Here is a 10,214-nt window from a genome sequence, read left to right on the forward strand (position 1 = left end):
CCCCCCCCCCTCTCTCTCTCTCTCTCTCTCTCTCTCTCTCCGAGTAGCACGAGAGACGACAAATTGAAATGTAAATGCAACGCACGGCTACACGACTTCGGCGGACGTGCCGTGCCCGCTGAGGTTGACCAGTCCGAGGAGTCCGAGCGTGCGCGACACGCCGACGCGGCACCCGGGTTCATGAGCCGGCGGGCGGGGAAGGCGGCGCGGACGCCCGGCTTGTCTTGTTACGGGCCGGAAAAGATGAGGATCGCTGCCGGAGAAAGAAGAGGAGGGACCGAGGGAATATAAAGCTGAAAAGGGAAACGTATGGAGCTGGAGCGGACCGATAAGCGCTGCCTCGCACGAGTGTCTCTGAATACTGGATGAGGACGTTGGGGGACCGCGCGTCGTCGCCGACCTGATCGCGATGGACACGTTGCTAGGCTACTCTCGCACTGGTCACACGCGGGTGGGGGGCGGGGCGCAGGGAAGTCTCGCCCACTGGCTCGCTCATCTGTCTCTTCCGATAAGCTCAGGAGACATAGAGTTTGGAGGGGACCCGAGGCAAGACCCCGCGGCGCGGGGTTTCACAGACCGAAATAAACTTACGAATACATGAAAATTAGATGCCTAGATTTCAATGCCACCGGGATTTACTAGTTCGGAGAAGATGAATGCTGGGGCACATGCAGCTCCAAGCCCAATTGTCAGCCAATTTGTTTCTTTCCATGATTCTCAGCAGTATCAGGGGTGAGAGTAAAGGCGGAGGGTGCGGTAGGGACAGGGGCGGCGGAGAGGAAAAGTACGCGACAGGAGAGCTACTATTTTTTTTTCAACTTATTGGCATGTTTCTGACTATGTTGAAGTGTGCCCAAGCGAAACTTATTAATTGACGCTTCTGCTTCTGGCTGAAAGGAAAACACCTAGTTTCTTCGTTTGACTCTCCTCTACTCAAGTTGTTGTCTCTCTTAGACGCGTGCTTGATACAGTCCAGCATCGTCGAAAGCTCGGGTGGGCCTTCCAAGTCCCCTTTGTACGTCTCCTGAAAAGCTCCTCCTGACAACGTTTTTGTTTGTATTTTACGGAGGGGCCCTCTTGGTTGTTCGGCTCAGCGCCAGATAGCAGCACCGTAGCGCCCCAGCAGCGGCAGCAGCAGCGGTAGCAGCAGCGGCAGCAGCCAGTCCAGCGCGGTGCTGCCGCCGCTCCCTCCAGTAACCTTGATTCCGGTCGAGGCGATGAACTCGCGTGGCGTGGCGTGGCATAGCGGGGAGGGGCGAGGGGGCTCGCTAAATCAAGGTGGGCTACATTTGCATACAGGGGCTATGTGACGCGAGGACCCTGTGTGTGCGCGTGTGATCCTCTGTCATCTTTGAGAAGGTGATCCCTCCCTGAGATCTTCCGGTGTCCATGCAATATGGTGGTCGCACAGTTCGAATACGTTACCATTTTTGTAAGGCGTTAAGACAAGACGAGTACAGAACATTTTCCCTCTTTGGTTTTCCGGTCGCTGCGAGCGCTGCAAGCTCGGGGTCGGCAGGCTCTTCTGTGTGCGCGCCGTGCCCTTGCAGGCCGACCCGCTGTCCTCCGTGCGGCGGCTGCGTCGTGTCCGCGCCTCTCCTTCCCCCACGCACCCGCCCTTCCTTCTGTCTCTCTCTGCCTCTCCTCCAGATTGGTATTTCGTACGCAGCGGCGGTGGAGGATCGGCCGTTGCCCCCTTTGGCCTCCCGTCCAGGCGAGCCGGGCCGAGTCGCGAGCCACGCGTCACAGGAACTTCGCCTAGACCTTCTGTCGAATGAGGAAAGGATGAGCTGTACGAAATCCGACCTGCTCATTACAGGATGGCCACGCAAACTACTGGTAGTCAGAAAAACAAGAGAGAGAAATGTTGCCCTGGAAAGTCTGAAAAAGCTCTTGGCCATCTAAGAAGCGGTGAATAAAAGTAGTTTTAGAATGTTCAGTTCACTGGTGGAAGTCTCGTACAAAGAACTGCTCTTTTTAACGTACAAAGTATTTGGCACCTTTCTAATACAAACCCCTTTCGTTAAGAAGTACTGGCTATATTTATGCCAAAGTTAAAACTTTGAGGAACTCCCATGTTTTAGGAAGAGTCCTCCGATCTCGCTTCAGATTTTGAAAAATCTTCTTAAATGAGGAAAATCCCAAATTTTTTGAGGAGACTTCCGCGAAATCTGAGGGAGTTTTCGTCAAACCTGGGGAGTCCCATAAAGTATTCTTTGTAATATGAAGACTGCCCTTTGTAAGGAACTCAGAGTGTTTCGATGGGCACTCACGTCCCACAACCGAGTCGTTTTTCATACCCTATTTTCCACAGTATCACATTTGCTTATTTGCTGAAATTTTGTTCGCACTGGCCTAGCAGACTGCATTACCTGCAGCTCACTGCTCGGGGCAGATTATTTAAGGGACCCAGCGGCTTTGAACCCGACGAGGTGTGCTGCGGGCTGCAACAAATGTTATTTTTTTCTCCCTCCTTTTTGTCTGTTTGAGCAGGGAGGGGTGTAACGGCCTGGAACGGGCTTTAGCGGTGGCCCCCTGTGACCTGACCGTGCAGGTCGTTCACACCGCGTGGAGGAGGGCCGCCGGATGGGACAATATTTTTATTTTACATTATTGTGCTATCTCCACAGCAAAGAAAGAAAACGACCACAATCATTCTTTTGGATTATTATAATTTTCATCTCACACCCCACCTTTTACAGCTAGCATAGCAGGGGGATACTTCACCAACCTTTCCCTTGTTGGACGGTACCGCGCACACGTTTGCGGGCGGGTTTTCTACTCGCTCTTCCCGCAAATTAAAGCACCATAGTCAGAGATGAAAGGCACTTTTTTCTGTGCAAGTGCGTGCATCTAAGTACGAAATGTGGTCAGAATGTAAAACCGAGAGTGTAGTTAGGGTATTTTACTTCGTCTCGTTCTTCTCGTAGGCCATGGTTCCCCATTATTTTGAAGTTCCAATATCAGGACTAGAAACAGAGTGTAGGTAGGCTGGCTTTGCACCGCTAGCGACCTCTGGGACCCTCTTTTTTTAAGGGACAGAAAAAGACAGCCATGATGGCATGTGTATGCGAGCGAGAGAGACGCGCACAAGGTTATCTCCTCGCGCAGACCCGCCCGTGGGCGTATTGTAATACAAGGTTATCCGCCACGCCCCGTTTAGCGCATCACATGAGTGTCCGGGCCACGGGCTGCCTGCCACAGGCACAGGCGAGGGACCCAATGGGACGGCCCAGCTCTATTTGGCGAGCTCAGCAGAGTCAAGGTTCTGTCCTGTGGCGACGCGCGGCGCCGGCGATGACGCCCGGGCCGCCGCTGTCGTGGGCGTCCCGGCTTCGGCCCGACGGCGTGGGGCGGGCGTGGCCGTCAAGAAGGCCCTACGCAAATTAAGTTACACTATCTTGTCGAGCGAGCGAGCGAGCCCGCACATACTCGATGCTGTACTGTGACGCGACGGTTATCCTCGTGCCTAGCTCTAGACAAGCTTCTTAGAACTACTCACTAAAACCGTATGATATTTTTCTTAGCTCACGGATGTCTGTCGACATGGTCTGTTTACGCATTTTGTAATTCACTCTTGATTTCCCTATTGTAATATACTGGATTCGCTCACCCAAGTACACCTAGAAATCCAAACTTGAACGCACTCGAACTACGACGACAATCTAGAGCCAACTCCATTTCACGACCTTAAGTGACACTGCAGCGGCTAAGTGCACTTTAACTCCATATGAACTATGAAACTATAGATCGATCTGCACAACCAAGGTACACCTGTGACAATCAAGAAAATACAGTACAACTACATTTTCAAACAGTCTGTGACACAGTTTCGAGGTACACTCAGACTTGCAGTACTACTCGCAAAAACGTACAGTTAAAGTCAAGTTTATGTGCTCTTTGGATTGTAGTCTCTAAGTACAGTTCGACCACTTCAGTTTTGGCTGCAGTCGAACTATAGATCCTTCTACCCGGAGGGCTTGGTGCATACCAAGGACAATATTCGTTCTTCCACCTGCGATAGAAAAGTTAGGATGACGGTACAAAACAAGTAAAGAGAAACACTGGTATGAATTTCCTCCTTAACTTCAACACATTTTTCTTCGCAGGATTTTAACAGTACTCACCAAAGGTGTCAGACGCACCATGTCTCACACCATCACATCAAAAGGTGTAGGACCAAAAGCGACTCACATCAAAAGGTGTAGGACAAAAGTATGAGAGTGTCTCACACCTAAGTTTCCAGAGCATGGATTCCTGTCCTGTTCATATGTTTCGCTTGCGCATTTTCGATACGCCAGAATGAAAATACATGTTTTACTATTTTCCTGCTTACAGTTTAAGCGATTCCTTTTGATTTCGATAATTTTTATCCCGATGAATCCCGGGCAGGTGTACCCATGATTCCCGGAGTTGTTGCCCCCATCGTCACCGGCGCACCGACCCCTTCTCCACGCGCGGCCCGGCCGCTGCGTCTCGTCTCACACCGCCCTTCGGTGCGTTTCAATCGGACTCATCCTCTGCTGAACACAGACGTGTGGCTGGCGTTTTATGATCGGAGCCCGTCCATGTCCGCCCACGACGCTGAGGTCCGTATAGACGCCTGCTCTGGCACTGCACGGCACCCTCTGTAGAAAGCGGACATGGAAGAGCAATGTCATTTCTCTCTTTTTATTGGGAAGAGAGAAACTTCCCTTTTTGTTTCAAACTAAGCAGGGTGAGGAATTTTCACTCTGTCGGAGCCTTTCGAACTATTTCCCTTCAACTGTGCTGCCCTCTATGCCCCCTCCCCCCTCCCCCCTCGACCTTGCGGTCCTCCTCGGCTGATTTACAACCCAAATGGAGTGTTTTTATACGGGCGCACATACGGCCATTTAAGGTCATTGTCTGTGCCTTACGTACGACGCACGTCCAGCTCTGACTTACAACATATGATGGGCGCCCTTCCATTCCACCCCAGCTTGTAAAATATAAAAACGACATGAAGAACAATAATCTTAATGAAATACTAAAAATAAGCAGAAAGGTTTACTTGACCCTTTTTGTCGGCAAGATGGCCGGCCCAGCTCACCTCGCCAGCCGACGCCGACGCTTCAACAGCGTCTTGTTTTAGCTCCAACAAGACCTTCAATTTTTGTTTCGCGCGCGCGTGTGTGTCTGCCGACTTCTTATTTTGTTTCCTTCTCTCTACTTTTGCAGACGACTCCAAGACCAGCAACGCTGCGCCGCACCAACCATCATGTGGTCCTGACAGAATCGCGCTCCGCCATCCCAGCCATTGGTGAGTCTGAAATCATGATGTTAGAGAATAAAGAAAGGAATAAATCTAGAAAAACTTGGTTATTTTTTTGTCTTTGATTATAATCTGCGGCGAACTTAGTGCCGCCCCGATTCTTTCCTGTTAATTTCGTCGAGAGTTAAAATGGGGGAAGGGGTTAATAGCACCTCTTGATCTTGCAGTACCCGAAAGATATTTGAAAGCACATCGTGTGTGTTGCACGTGTCGTTGGGTGGCGTGGGCGCCCATTGTCTCTCATGGCTATCGCGCTGCGCTGCGGCGGCAGTGTGGTCCAAGGCTGGCCTGTCCGTCCCGCCACGCCACGCCCCGCCACGCCCCGCCACGCCCCGCCACGCCCCGCCACGCCCCGCCACGCCCCGCCCCAGATGTAACGCGGATGAGCGCGGCCGGGTGCCGGGTGGGGCGAGTGTGTTGATGATCGTAACGAACACTTCATGAAACGGGTGCGGCGGCGGGCCCGGGAGCCGGGCCGGGCCGGGCCAGGGTCGCCAAAAACTGGCAGCGCAAATACATTGCGACTGAAGAACGCGCGAGCGAGAAGAACTCGAGGCTAAAAGGTTTGTGTGGTGACCTGTGTGTGTCGCGTGGTGCTGAGCCTCTCTCGCCCTCGCTCGGCCGATGCCCGCGCGGCCCCCAACGGCAGCAGCGGCTGCACAGCACAGGGCCCCGGCGCGCGGAAGAGCGACGCGCGATGGCCAGGGTTACGTATCGCCCATCCTGCCGGCAGCAAATTGTAGCGCATTACGACGTGGAGGCCGTGCGGCTCGCGCCGGGGGGCAGCATGTGAACGTCGTCGTCACCTCGCCACCTCCGCACAACATCACGGTCCACGAGGACGCCGACAACACATGACCTGACATGGCACTACTAAGATATGTGGGGGGGGGGGGGGGCAACGGTCCTCTAGTTGTTTTTAGCTTATAGTATATAATAAATAAATTTTCATTCTATTGCCCTGAGCCCCGTGTGGGTAGGCAATTCTACCTCTCGCCTGCATCCGTGTCGGGCGGGCTTGCCTACTGTCTAGGCGGCTGCCTGAGCCCCGTGTGGGTAGGCAACTATACCCCACTCATGCATCCGCGTTGGGCGGGCTTGCCTACTCTCTAGGCGGCTGCCAGAGCCCCGGACGGGTGGGCCACTCGGCTGCATGCTTGCCTATTGTGTAGGCGACATAGCTTCATGCGCACGCCTACACGGCGGTTATTGTAAAATGTCTCTGCGGCTTCCGAACGCACACGCTACGACCTATCAAACTTTTGAATGTTCATAGGATCTGAGTGTGCAGGAGGCGTTACTCCCCCCCCCCCCCTTTTCCTCCTCTCGCCTCCTCTCCTTAATGTTAATTCTGGTGAATTATAAAAAAATCAAGTAACGTGACGTTAACGTGTCGGGGAGCGGAAGTCGTTCCACTATCGTCTTGTTGCGCCTTTTGTGTGTTTGAAACGATCTCTCCTCCATGTGATGTAATCTGGTGGTCCTACACTCTCCGAGTTGGGCTCGATGCGGCGCCTCGCCCCGCACCACGGAACGCCTTTGTAGGGCCTGCAGGGTGGGGCCCATTTCTCCCGAAAGCCTCTGTATGGTGGTGCTGGGTGTCCCAGGTTGACAGTTGAATGAAGGGCGCTGCTCGGGGTCGGGGGTGGCGGGGCTGCGCGCACCGTGTAGCAGGCGGGGCGGGGCAGGTGAGAGTTGGGCCGCGTCACCACGCAGAGCCCGCCTGATGTATGGCAAATGTGTTTGCGATGCTCCCTTCCCAAACTCTGCGCTGCTTCAGTCGCCAGCCGCCGACGCTGCTGTGTGTTTCTTTTCATCCTTTTGTTTTTATCGTGATTGGAGAAAGGGGAATGGGGTGCTCTGTGCGCGGCGAGTGCGGCGAGTGCGGCGACACGGTGTGGCGCGGATGAAGTTGGGGGGGAGGACCTCCGTTGGCACCCTCCCGCCGCTCCCGCCCCGCCCGGCCAGGACAACTGTGCGGCGCACGGTTTCACTGCATTGATTATGCAAAAGGGTTGCGGCAATAATAATGTTTCTCCTCTCTCTCTCTCTCTCTCTCTCTCTCTCTCTCTCTCTCTCTCTCTCTCTCTCTCTCTCTCTCTCTCTCTCTCTCTCTCCACACGGGCTGCACTTTTCACTCCGAAAGCAGCAAGAGAGTGTGGGAAGAGTGGCCGTGCAACTGGGCCTGTGGCGGCGCGCGGCCGGCCCGCCCCGGAGGGGTATCGGTCGCCTATGCTGTAACCGCTCGCCCCGGCGCGGCCGGGCGCGGCTCGTGGTGCCTTTTACTCGCTCCTCCCTTTCTCTCGCCCACCGCGCTACTCTCCCGCGCGCCGCTCTGCTCCAGCGTGCGCGTGCTCAGGCCGTGTTACCAACGAGGCCCTAAAAGTTCAAAAAGTGACAAAATGGGACGATTTCGGTCGTTTTTCGAGAAGCTGCTTTGGTCCTCTGCGCGGCCTTGGGATGACCTCGATTGTCCATCAGTTGTACATGGAGGTAGAATACACTCTGGTCTATGCGGCGTGTGGGGGTGTTTGGGTGGGTCTGGCTAGGGCCAGTCTGTCCTGCAAGTTTAAACGGGCCTCCCCACACACACACACCAGAGAAAGCGCTGTAACAGACGCCCCCGCCGTTGCACCGGCCTCCCCCCTCCCCAGTGTCTACACTTTCTCTGTCGTTGGGACACAAGGCCTGTTACTTCATACCGTCTGGCTGCAGCCCGGGCGGGGCGGAAGGGGAGGGGCAAGCCTCTCTTTCCTTCCCCCCTCCCTGCGCGCGCCAACAAGTCCAGATGCATGCCCAATTGTTTTTTTAGGGAGCGCGAAAACTTTTACCAACTCCCCTCCGACAGTGTGTAAAAACGAGCGTCATAAAATCCGTAGCGCAGTGCTTAATTTTCTTATTTTTCGCCTCGTCTGCGTTGAAGGTGGTGATGATGAGGATGAGGATGTGGCGCAGACGGGTGGCGGAGCGCTGCTGTTGGGCCAGTTGGTCAACATCAACTGCGCGACATGTCTGTCCTAGCTGTTGCTGCGGCTTGGAGGCTGGCTTGCCTGGCTAACGGGGACAAGGCAGATAGAGTGTATGGCTGTGCGGACCTGACCCCATTCAATCTGCAGGGGAGAGGGGAGGGGCGGGGTAAGGGGTTAATCCAGCGAAAGCTCCCCGCCAGCCGCCGCCGGAGCTGCTGGAGTGAGTGAGTGAGTGAGTGGCGTGCATGGAGATTGCTTTATCTATCCTCGCGGCCTACGGTGGCCTCGTGGCGCTCTACACCATCACCCCCACACATCTCCGAAATGTCGAGCCAGTTCGTGTCTGATGTTGTGATGTAGTGTTGTGATGTAGTGATGCGCGCCCTCCTTCGGATGTGCACAAAAATAATCATGTTTTTTCATCCTGCTGGTTTGCACAGAGTGTCTCACCGGTGTCTCACACTATGTGGTTGTGGTGTGGTGTTGCTTTTGCCTCACTATTTCACTGATAAACTAAGTGTGCAACTGATCAACACTTGTAAGGGTGCAACTGCGAGTTAAATATTTGCAAGTGTTCAACTGCAACTGAGTTCAACCCTTCCTTAGGTTGAACGCTCACTGTGTCGGAAGTGCTCAACCCTTTTTCTCCGTGTTCTATTTTGCACATTGCGTAAGTCAGTCAGACGCCTTATATTGTGCAGTCACGATTTGCACTTGTAAATTTGAAATATGCAAATATTGCACGTTGTTTAACCTGTGTAGTATGGTCGCGAACAGTCATCTTTTGTGTAGGTCTACATTCATGGCTAAAGTTTGGTCGTGTATATTGGTGTATTACACTTCCTCGTTTCTTGTAAAGGAATGCTGCTGTTACTACAGCTGCTCCTTTTTTTCCCACCGAAACGACTGATAAATATATGTGCGGCCCTCTAGGTGCTGACGCGTGAAAGTTGTCGGCGACTTGTACCGCCGCCGCTGCCGCTGCTTCGTGATGTGCGGCGAGGAACCAATCGGCTGGGATCGGACTTACCATGCCTGCTTGCTTGGCTAGTTCGCCGGTCATCTCAACGGGTGAGCTGCAGAGCTGCCCTTTAGCAAAGAGTTGACATCGGAAGCAGCAGCAGCCTTTCTCCTTACGAAAGCCCGGCCGGCTGGCCCAAAGGCTTTCACCGCCCAGCAGCCGGACTGGAGCGCCGCGCCAGCCGCGCCAGCCGCGCCAATGATGTAACAATCATGGAGAGGAGGAGGGAGAGGGGTCCGGCCCCGGGACGGTGAAATAGAAAGAGGAGCTTGGTGACGGCAAGATAACTCCAAAATCCAAAATTATTCTTGATCTTCGGAAATTTAACGCTAACTATACAACATACACACCGTTTTTGAAATTGTTACGCAATGGATTTAAGAATTTTAAAGTAAAGAAAAGCATCAAGAAAACGCATTCATGATCGTTTACTGTTTTAGGGGAGCCCCCTGCCAGCACCTGTGTCTTTTATGAAACTCCCGGTAAATCGTTTTAGGCCTTGGCGCTGTGGAGTAGGCAACCTGCCCGGAGGCGTATAACAGAGTCTAACAGTATATACTGTTACAGGGGACATTTGTTTACCGGGTGTTCAATGCGGGTGACGAACGGCCTATCGCTAGATTTGGTAGGCGTCGTCGTCGTGTCAGTGTTATCATTATACTTTTTTTGCGCCCTATACTGGACGAGAAATGGCGGACGAGGACGAGGTGGCAAAGGTGTTCCAAGTGTGTGTGTGCGCGCGCGTGTGTGTGCGACACTTTCTCTGGAGGGCAGGCCCGGCAGGCCGCACCAGGAAGCTGCTGTGTCGCCTGGTGAAATGGGAGCCAGGTGGCCCGGGCGAGCGCCGCCGCCCACACACCTGTCGGCACCGAGGGGTCCCTCACTCCGATTTTTCGTGTACAGTGATAAAAGATAAAAAATGATAAAATGA

General features: G+C 53.7%; 1 protein-coding gene across 3 annotated transcripts in view; it reads left to right on the forward strand.

Moving 5' to 3' along the window:
• Nucleotides 1-10,214, forward strand: part of LOC113208914 (protein roadkill) — a 113,517-nt gene that overhangs the window by 26,139 nt on the left and 77,164 nt on the right. For all 3 annotated transcript variants that reach the window (XM_052269034.1, XM_052269035.1, XM_052269036.1), the window contains exon 2: nucleotides 5,200-5,281. The gene's annotated coding sequence lies outside the window, so the exon portion shown is untranslated. The remainder of the gene's footprint in view (nucleotides 1-5,199; nucleotides 5,282-10,214) is intronic.

This window comes from Frankliniella occidentalis, unplaced genomic scaffold, assembly GCF_000697945.3.
Source record: "Frankliniella occidentalis isolate FOCC.00 unplaced genomic scaffold, Focc_3.1 Scaffold81, whole genome shotgun sequence".
Lineage (NCBI taxonomy): Eukaryota > Metazoa > Arthropoda > Insecta > Thysanoptera > Thripidae > Frankliniella > Frankliniella occidentalis.